At 45.7% G+C, this 8,799-nt stretch overlaps 1 protein-coding gene across 5 annotated transcripts in view; it reads right to left on the reverse strand.

Annotated features, from left to right (window-relative positions):
• The window catches only part of tanc2a (tetratricopeptide repeat, ankyrin repeat and coiled-coil containing 2a), a 33,598-nt gene extending 26,521 nt beyond the window's left edge, over positions 1-7,077 (reverse strand). For 3 of the 5 annotated variants that reach the window (XM_061748470.1, XM_061748468.1, XM_061748466.1), the window contains exon 1: positions 6,847-7,077. The gene's annotated coding sequence lies outside the window, so the exon portion shown is untranslated. The remainder of the gene's footprint in view (positions 1-6,846) is intronic. The other 2 variants (XM_061748469.1, XM_061748467.1) reach the window with 1 other exon arrangement.
• Between the last annotated feature and the right edge of the window lie 1,722 nt (positions 7,078-8,799).

The raw sequence follows: 8,799 nt of genomic DNA on the forward strand, positions 1-8,799 counted from the left end.
AAAAACAACATATTTCTTTCTTGGGAAATTCACCGGTCGGAGGATTTACTGAAACGCTCATTATACTGTACTATTTATCTATTTAGTACGATGGTACCCTAACTCGAGAGTTTGTCGAGGTATGAGCTGACCAAGCCCACAACTCTTTTGCTTTGTGTTCCGAGCCAATTATTATGATGATTATTATTATTATTGCAACTCGGTGTGCTTCAGATTGTCACAGATGCACTTTCAGATGTTTATTTAGTAGTCAAACACACAAATATAAACTGAAAAGAGTGGCAAGGAGCAGGGAGGAGACGCTCCCGCTGAGCTAACCGCACGCTAAACGACCACATGCAGCTCGAGTCAGAGCTGCATGTGGTCGTTCACTAGGTCACGTTTCCTTAAAGGCGCACACCACATGAACGCAACAGCGTGTGTGACTTTCGGCTTACACTTGATAAAAGCAGTTGATTTCTTTACATTCTTTTCTATGTATCATGTACAATACGGGGCTATTTTCTTACTCAAAAGCATTTTAACAATCAAATGGTGGTGGTGGGGTCTAGAACAGATGAATGGCATTTGAATTTCTTTCAATAGGGAAATTTGATTTGATATACAGCTAAATCGTGGTTCGCGCAGATTCTTTGGTGTCGTTACGGTTGTTATTCTCTTTTCGCGTTGGCCGTCGCTCGTGCTCTCTCAATACATTGGTTTGCATTGTTTTCAAAGTCAATAAAAACATGCCCAGGGTGTATTTCAAAGACGGTCTTTGACTTATGCGGCTGTAGTCTGCAACGTAACCCCCGCAATGGGAGGGCGATTGCTCAATGAGTAAACCGAGTTACAGCGAAGCAGAGGTTTCGAGCCACTGCCCAAAGGTGCTACGGAGACTCGGCTGTTCTTGGCTTCCTGGGTCTGTACCATGAGCACTGACTGCACATTCATCTTGATAAAAAGCCAGCATCTCTGCCCCCCCCCCCCCCACCCACCCCCCCTCCGGTCATGCCCTGTTGAGGTTTTGGTCGTTAATGACAGATGCGGGAATTACAGGAACCGATTTCATGTCTTATCCCTGAGTCACTCGTGGCAGTCTGGAGCGAGCAAACATGACTCAGTGCTGGCATGGCGTAAAGCTCATTCGTGTGAATCACACACACACACACACACACACACACACCATCTGTCGTCAGTTACTGCTCTATGTGACCTCCTATATCCTTGTTAGCAATAGAAAGGGTGGGCTCGGACAGATTTGGCTGACTCCCCCACCCTCTGTTTGGACTATATGCTAATGACGATGCAAAAAAAACAACAACACAAGGCTTGAATATATTCCATGGCATTTTTTTTTTTTTTTTAGGCTTTATGGTTGTTCCAAAAGTTTAATATTAAGATTTGTCACAAATCTGTAGAGAGGAATAATGGCAAAATGTTTGAAGAATCACTTCTAACACAGCCCTTTATTGGTCAACTGTACAATCCTTTACCAAAATATAAGGCCACCATTAGACATGATCACTTAAGCAATGCTAAAATAACCATTATTAACTACAATGTCAAATTAGTGTTTGTTTGTCCATCTTTGCGTTCGTTAGCAAGCTACTTCCTGGTTCATGGAGGATGTCGAACAGATGGGCAGCGTGATTACGATTCGGGGGGGAGGGTTCCGTTAATGCCGTAGCGAGTGAAATTCTTCTCTTCGCATCGAACCAATCGTCACCATAAAGATTCTACACGGAAATCTGCCTTTTTTGACTTTATCAATGTCTTCCTTTGACAGCACAGATGGACGACCCGATTACTGCCTCAACAATGATTTAATCCGACATCGGCTGCAAATGTATTCATATATGTATTTGCATTTATATGCAAATGATCGGAACTCCAGTTACCTCCCGCATCCCAGAAACATGCACGGTAGGCGGAGGCGGGTAGGAACGTGCTACATTTTCTCAAGTAACATTTGGGATGCATGCTACTTGTCAGAGTATTTTTAATGGCTCATACTTTCTAATTTTACTTGACTATTGGTGTGAAGAGGAAATGGTACTTTTACTCCATTACAATAATCTACATGCCGCTCGCTACTTTCATTTCTCAATAATTGCGTGTGACCTCTTTTTAGTCTTTGGTTTTCGACTTCCACGTCAGGCGCCGTTGCTCCAATCCACCGGGATTACCACAGTGACGTCAAGCATTGAAGATGAACAAATCCTTTTTGAAAGTACCATCTTTTCATTGATTTAAACGGAGAAGTATTCTAATTTTGGGAATTCCTAATTTTGTGGGTTTTATGAGCTGCTGGTTTTATTTTAGTCAAACTAAAGAAAATATTTGAAATTGTTTAAATTGTGGGCCCTGCAGATATAATCTATGAACGTTTAAGTTTTTGAATGGAATTATGGAAATGAACTTTTGCATGATATTACATTTTTTTGGAAAGGGTCTGTATTTTATGGTCACAAGTCGCTGTTAAACATGCATCTTGTTCTCTCCCTCTCGCTCGCTCACACACACACTTTATCAATAAGTCTGGTCAGCAAACAGCTTCTTCGTTCAGTCATAGCAGTGGATAACGCAAATGTTTTTGCACGTGTTGTCGTTTTTTTCCGCACTTCCAAATTGAAACGGTGGCGAGTGTGTGTGTGTGTGTGTGAACTCCCATTGAACAGGAGTCGAATGTGAGCCGTTACTTCTGAACACAGCCACATGCCAGTTATATCCTTGTGCGACCAGATGCATTTTTAGTCATTTCATTGTAGCAGGTAAAAGACCGGTTGTTTTCACCGCTCATCTCTTTCGCAGTGGCGACCTGGCCCAGAAGGCAGCAAGTTAGACGTCAAGTCCGAGTCAATCCCATTCAAGTTTATTTCAGTGCTTTATTTTTTTTAGCTCCCCTCTCAAAAAGATACAAAAATAAATCAGTTGAGCTGTACAAATTCTAGGGCACATTCGTGGTGGGACAAGTTTGATTTGTCTTGGTCCAAATTCTTTTACAACACAAAAACCTGGCATTTGAACAGGGGTGTGTATACTTTTTATAGCCAATGCAGCCTTGTTCCTGTTTTTGTAATCTGCCTGGTCAGCCTACAGTATTTCGCTGTTTAACAAGTATCAGAACATTTTTTGGACCTAAATTTGCCTTCATTTGTTATTTTACAGAGTACTTTCTTACTCTTACTCAAGTACGGTTGGTTAGCTGAAAACTCTAAATTGCCCGTAGGTATGAATGTGAGTGCGAACGGTTGTTTGTTTAAATGTGCCCTCCAATTGGCTGGCAACCAGTTCAGGGCGTACCCCGCCTCTCGCCCAACGATAGCTGGGATAGGCTCCGACACGCCCGCGACCCGCGTGAGGAGAAGCGATACGGAAAATGGATGGATGGATTGAATTTATGTCAGATATTCACACTACACGTAACACGGACACATTTGTGGTTGACTTGTGGAAAACAAAATAAACATACAAAAGAGCATTCGCAATTTCTTTTCATTTGCGCACTGACCAAATATATTTTGAGAGGCAGTATGGGCCGTACATCTCGCACGGCTACAGCGGAGCTGCAAAGGGCAACGCTGTGGACTGTCCTCAAGGGGTTCGAGCAATCACAACAGGAAAAACGGGATGGAAAATACCAGTCGCAACAGGAGAGCGGGCCCTTTTAGCAGAGCTGCCTGGTCGCGCCTATCGCAAAGACTGAAAAACTGACGAACATGAAATGTTCAAATAAGAGTAACACCGTAGGGGCCCGAAATAACTCACTAACCACTTTATATTGCTTATGAGATTTTGTAGTGGTCTCCGACTGCTTAGTGATCAACTTTAGTACCCTATGGAATGCATTCAAAATTTCCCACAAAGGCATAGCAAAAGGTAGTGACCAAGCGATGGTCACTCACCGAGTGGTGATCTACCATAATGCATTGCGGCTTCGCAGAAGAAGAAGAAGGAGAAGAATGGCGGGACTAGATGTGTCGCAGACGGAGGGAGTGAATTTTTCATAAAGATCTAAGTAACTTTTCAACAAAGAAAAAAAAAAAACACGACACTTATTCGTTTAGAAAATCCTCTCGTTTTAATAATTTGCAGCAATCGTTTTTTCTTTTTTAAACCAACAGCAACAGCGTACGTTGTGACGCGCCATGTCGTGTCCGAAAGCTGTTTAGGAAAAAGACTTCGCTTAATAGTCCACTATATAGTGCAACACTACACGGGGAGTCGGGAGCAGTGAGTGAGTGAACGATTTCGGAAAATATGCACGCGCTCTTTCCCACAATGCATTGCTATAGTCAAAAAAATAGTGTTAAAATGCAACTTTGTGTTATTTTGTACAGACAGCGTTTCAGAGTTAAAGCGCTGCCGTTTCTAGTTCAACTGGTGTCGTTTTACTGCTGCTCTCGGTGACAACTCGGAAGAGTTCGTGTGATGCAGCACATTAATACCGCTGGAGGCCACTTGACACCAGTAGTTGTAAGTGAATGCCAGCTGATCCACGCAACGCATACGTTGTGTATAATGCGCAACGATGTCAATCGAGACGAGAATTGCAAACAATGACAACGTATCGTTAACTTTGGAAGCGGTTCCCGCTGATTCACTGAGACGTATCGAATACCCGGATCAGACTACAAGACAAATTTGGTCGGAACAAATATGATTCTCACAAGTATACAACTTTGTAAAACTAAATACGGCGAAGGACGTCTTCAAAATGCACGGCGCACACAATCGTGCCGCGGGACCTTCGCTCCGACAAAATGGAAAGCTGTAAAGATCATCGAGGACGACCGTCAAGCGACCTGCGCTCTACTCTCGGTTTCCATCTGGAAAATCGTACCTGGGCGCTAAATCATTCACCGCACATTGCTGCTAGAGCGCTGTCCGCTAATAAACAGACGCCATGTTTGACGGCTATTCCTGCAAACAGAATACAAAATACATCTGACTCAAAGCGAGGCTAACGTGGCCAAACAGAATCATTCTCAATAAAATCGTCGTGACATTACAAAAGCCTTGCACTTCAAGAGCGCCACCTCGTCCCTTTAATTGGCACACGCTCGTGATCTCATTAACTAATGACCGACACGGTGGGAGGGATTTTAATCGGAGTCACATTAAACCCAGACTACAGACTACAAGGTTAGCCAGATTAGCGTGGGATTACACCCATCTGCACTGCCACTGTCGAGGAACAGAAGTCGGCGGGGGGGGGAGGGGACAAAATATGTCAGAGAACAACATCTCCTCGTCCAAATAGCGCTGGAAGAGATTGCGATTGCCTTACAGTTGCATTCATCATTTCTTTATTTCTTGAAAAAGCCGTGCCCGCCGAATAGCCAACGTGGCTCACGTTGCGCCAGGCGGTAAGCGCTCAGACCGTGCCATATACGGTCTGCGATAATACCGCTACAAAAAATGCAATCTAGAGAGATTGACGGTATTGTGAGTACTGTACATACGGAAATGCTTTCTTCTTGCACGCACAACTAGCGGTCAAGCAAGCCGCATCATGTCCGAAAGCGGCGCCGGCGCGTGCATGTATGTTGCGACATCGTGTCGAGGTGTGCGCGGCTCCCCTTTACGTCATCTCACTGCACGCATCGCATCCGTCAACAGCATCGTGCGCTTATGACAACATAATTGGAACATCGCATCGCGTGGTCGCATCGCGGAGAGCGAGGAATCCTTTTGTTGTCGATGCGATGGGAGCGGCGCGGGTCGTCGACCTCACGGCGGGGGGGGGGGGGGGTCTCCCGAGTCGAGTTTGCATGCCGGGTCTCCGGGGACGCCGGCTTCCTTCAACATTCCAAAGATATCCATGCTAGGTTGACTGAAGACTCTTAGTGACCCAGCGGTAGGAACAGCGGCGCTGGAAATTGGCACGTCCAAAGCGTGCGGTAGGCCGACCCCGCTGACCTCTTGGTGGTCATTACTGGTTGAACAATTAGGAGTTGTTCCCTGATATCCTGGTGACAATATGCCCTCAAATTCACATTTTGGATATCGCACAGGCCGCATCGAAAGATTGCTTGTGTTCCGATGATTTTGCTTTGACCTTCGGTGGCGCTTGCGAATACTAGCTTGTAAAAAGGAGGACTGTGGTCAAAAGAAGTAGATGGAGGAAGTAAAGAAGTACTTTTGTCCAGGGTCCAAGCTTGGGAGTCCCACTGTCGAAGGGCGGACGGACAGTTTGTTGATAAACAACGGTCGGGCGTACGATGGGGGTTTGCGTAAATAATACATAAACAGTTGATGATGGGTGCCAGTTTGGATATATACAACTATCGACGGATGGACAAATAGATAGCGGACATAAACAAACAAAGAACCACTCTTGTAATCTAGATGACGGAAGGGGTGCGTTATGTCGTAATTTGTCAGATAATCCCGTCATTTTCCACAAAGGATTTGTTTCCAATCAAAACAACTGGCAACCAGCAGACGGGGAAAGTTCGCACGTGCAACAATTAGCAAACAGTTGGGAAGTGCAATTGTCATCAATTATAATGGCGGTCAGGGTGCGCTTGTTTTCATTCACAAGTGAGAAGCTGTGTCAATTGTGGGACACAGATCATCAAGCACAATCATTCAATATGAACGGCGGTGATGCATTCATGTATTTGCTTTTGATATCAAATCAAATATTAAAAAAAAAAACAATATGATAGTAATAGCAACAGTCGTGACATTCCGCACCAGGCGTAGCCATAATGTTATTGTTGATTTTAGGGCACTACTTACTCGAAAAGGAAAACACACACGCACACGCGAGCGTGCGCGCGCGCACACACAGAGAGAGAGAGAGAGAGAGAGAGAGAGAGAGAGAGAATTGGCGAAATCAAATATTATCGAACCTACCGCGAGTGAGTCACCTGCGTATTTGTGTTGAATTGAGCGGAGGTACAAATGGCGTCATTAACGGCGACATTAATGGCAGGTCGGTCATCAAGCCCTCACAGCGACAGAAGCCCTCGTCGCCGCCCGCGCCTCTTTTCACGTCCCTGCCGGTAAAGGAGCGGCCAGAGTGCGGCCGCGAATGTCCACCGAGCGGTCGCGGCTACATTGGGCTTGACGTCTCCTCCGGTCTCCTCCGGGCTCGGGAGGATGATGAATTATTCATGAGATGGGTGTGGCCAATACGCTCGGCCGGCGTGCGCGCGCGCCTGCGCGCGCGCCTGCGCGCGCGCGGTCGCGCTCCACGACTCCCGACAACAAATGAAGTGTAAAACAGCAAAACCGTCAGGGGGCCTCTTGCGGTCGAATTCTTCGCAGCTCCTTCGCAGTTGAACGTTTCCGTCGCGACCGTAAGTCGCTAAAAACGCCCTAATCACTTCGTATTTGCCCGAAAGCACTTGGAGGCCACAGATATAAAACAATGAAATGAACTGAGTGCCCTCTGCCCTTTTGGCCTCAGCGAAATGTGATTTTCAGATCCTCTATATCTGCCATTACTATTGATCGCGGATCATTTATCATCGCCTACTATAAAGTCTTCCGCTTGGCAGCCGTTTACGCGAGAGGATCCTATCCGGATATCATTTCTCAAACGCGATCCCCGAAATACTACCGGAATGACCGACATTCAACTACAGTAGCATAGCAGGCCTAGTATTGGTGGGGAAAATAAGGCAGAGGTTTTATTTGTAAAATATTTTTGGGAGCCACTGGAACATTATGCACAGAATAAACATGCACACTGCACTGGAATATAGGTCAACGGTACTCCAAAAACATTTGAAAATGTATTGCATATAAAAGTCAACTGAACATCTTTCCAAACAGACCGCCATCCATCCATTTTCTGAGCCGCTTCTCCTCACGCGGGTCGGAGCTCATCCCAGCTATCATCGGGCAGGAGGCGGGGTACACCCTGAACTGGTTGCCAGCCAATCGCAGGGCACACAGAAACAAACAACCATCCGCACTCACATTCACACCTACGGGCAATTTAGAGTCTCCAATTCATGCGCGTTTTTGGGATGGGGGAGGAAAGCGGAGTGCCCGGAGAAAAGCCACGCAGGCACGGTGAGAACATGCAAACTCCACACAGGCGGGCCCGGGGATTGAACCCCGGTCCTCAGAACTGCGAGGCTGACGCTCTAACCAGTCGTCCACCGTGCTGCCAAACCATGCGTTTATGTAATATTTCTAAGTGCCTTGCTGACGGGCATCATGCCAGGCCCACGATGGATTCATCATACTTCCTGGTACTGATGCCCATATCATAAACACACATAGAGTTAAACATATACTGTACTTCCTACCCTTTTATTCGCCCGGGTCAAAAAATCCTTAGAATTTTAATCCAAACTTAATGTGCGCATTTCAACTGCTGTTGATTCAAGTGAAACGTCAACTGGGTCAAAGGGTCGCAGACTAAAGAAACCATCAAATATTTGTTCAGGCAAAGTTAACTGAGCTACGACGAGGAGCCGTACTTGGAAACGACAAGACAGTAGAAGTCCTGTTACTTGCAAGTTGGCAGAAGTTGATCAGTATTTTGGAAGCGCACTCTTTTCCCACACCTGTCGCATTCCTCTCACGTTCCCTTTGCTTTTGTCCCGCTGTGCGATATTTGTGCTTGGATGTCTCCCTTCAGCTTCTCATTGTATGCTTAGCTTGAACTCGACAGTCTGGGTCTGTCATTTTTTCATGGGCTGCTGCTTTCAGTTACAACAGTCCCCCTCCAAAAGTATTGGAACGCCAATTGTTTTTCTTGTATCCTGAAGACATTTGGCTTTCAGATCAAAAGGTGAATATGAGACAAAACTTCAGAATTATTCCTGACTTCGGCAGACGTGTGACCATCCC

The sequence above is a fragment of the Phyllopteryx taeniolatus genome, chromosome 16 (assembly GCF_024500385.1).
Source record: "Phyllopteryx taeniolatus isolate TA_2022b chromosome 16, UOR_Ptae_1.2, whole genome shotgun sequence".
NCBI classification, from domain to species: Eukaryota; Metazoa; Chordata; class Actinopteri; order Syngnathiformes; family Syngnathidae; genus Phyllopteryx; species Phyllopteryx taeniolatus.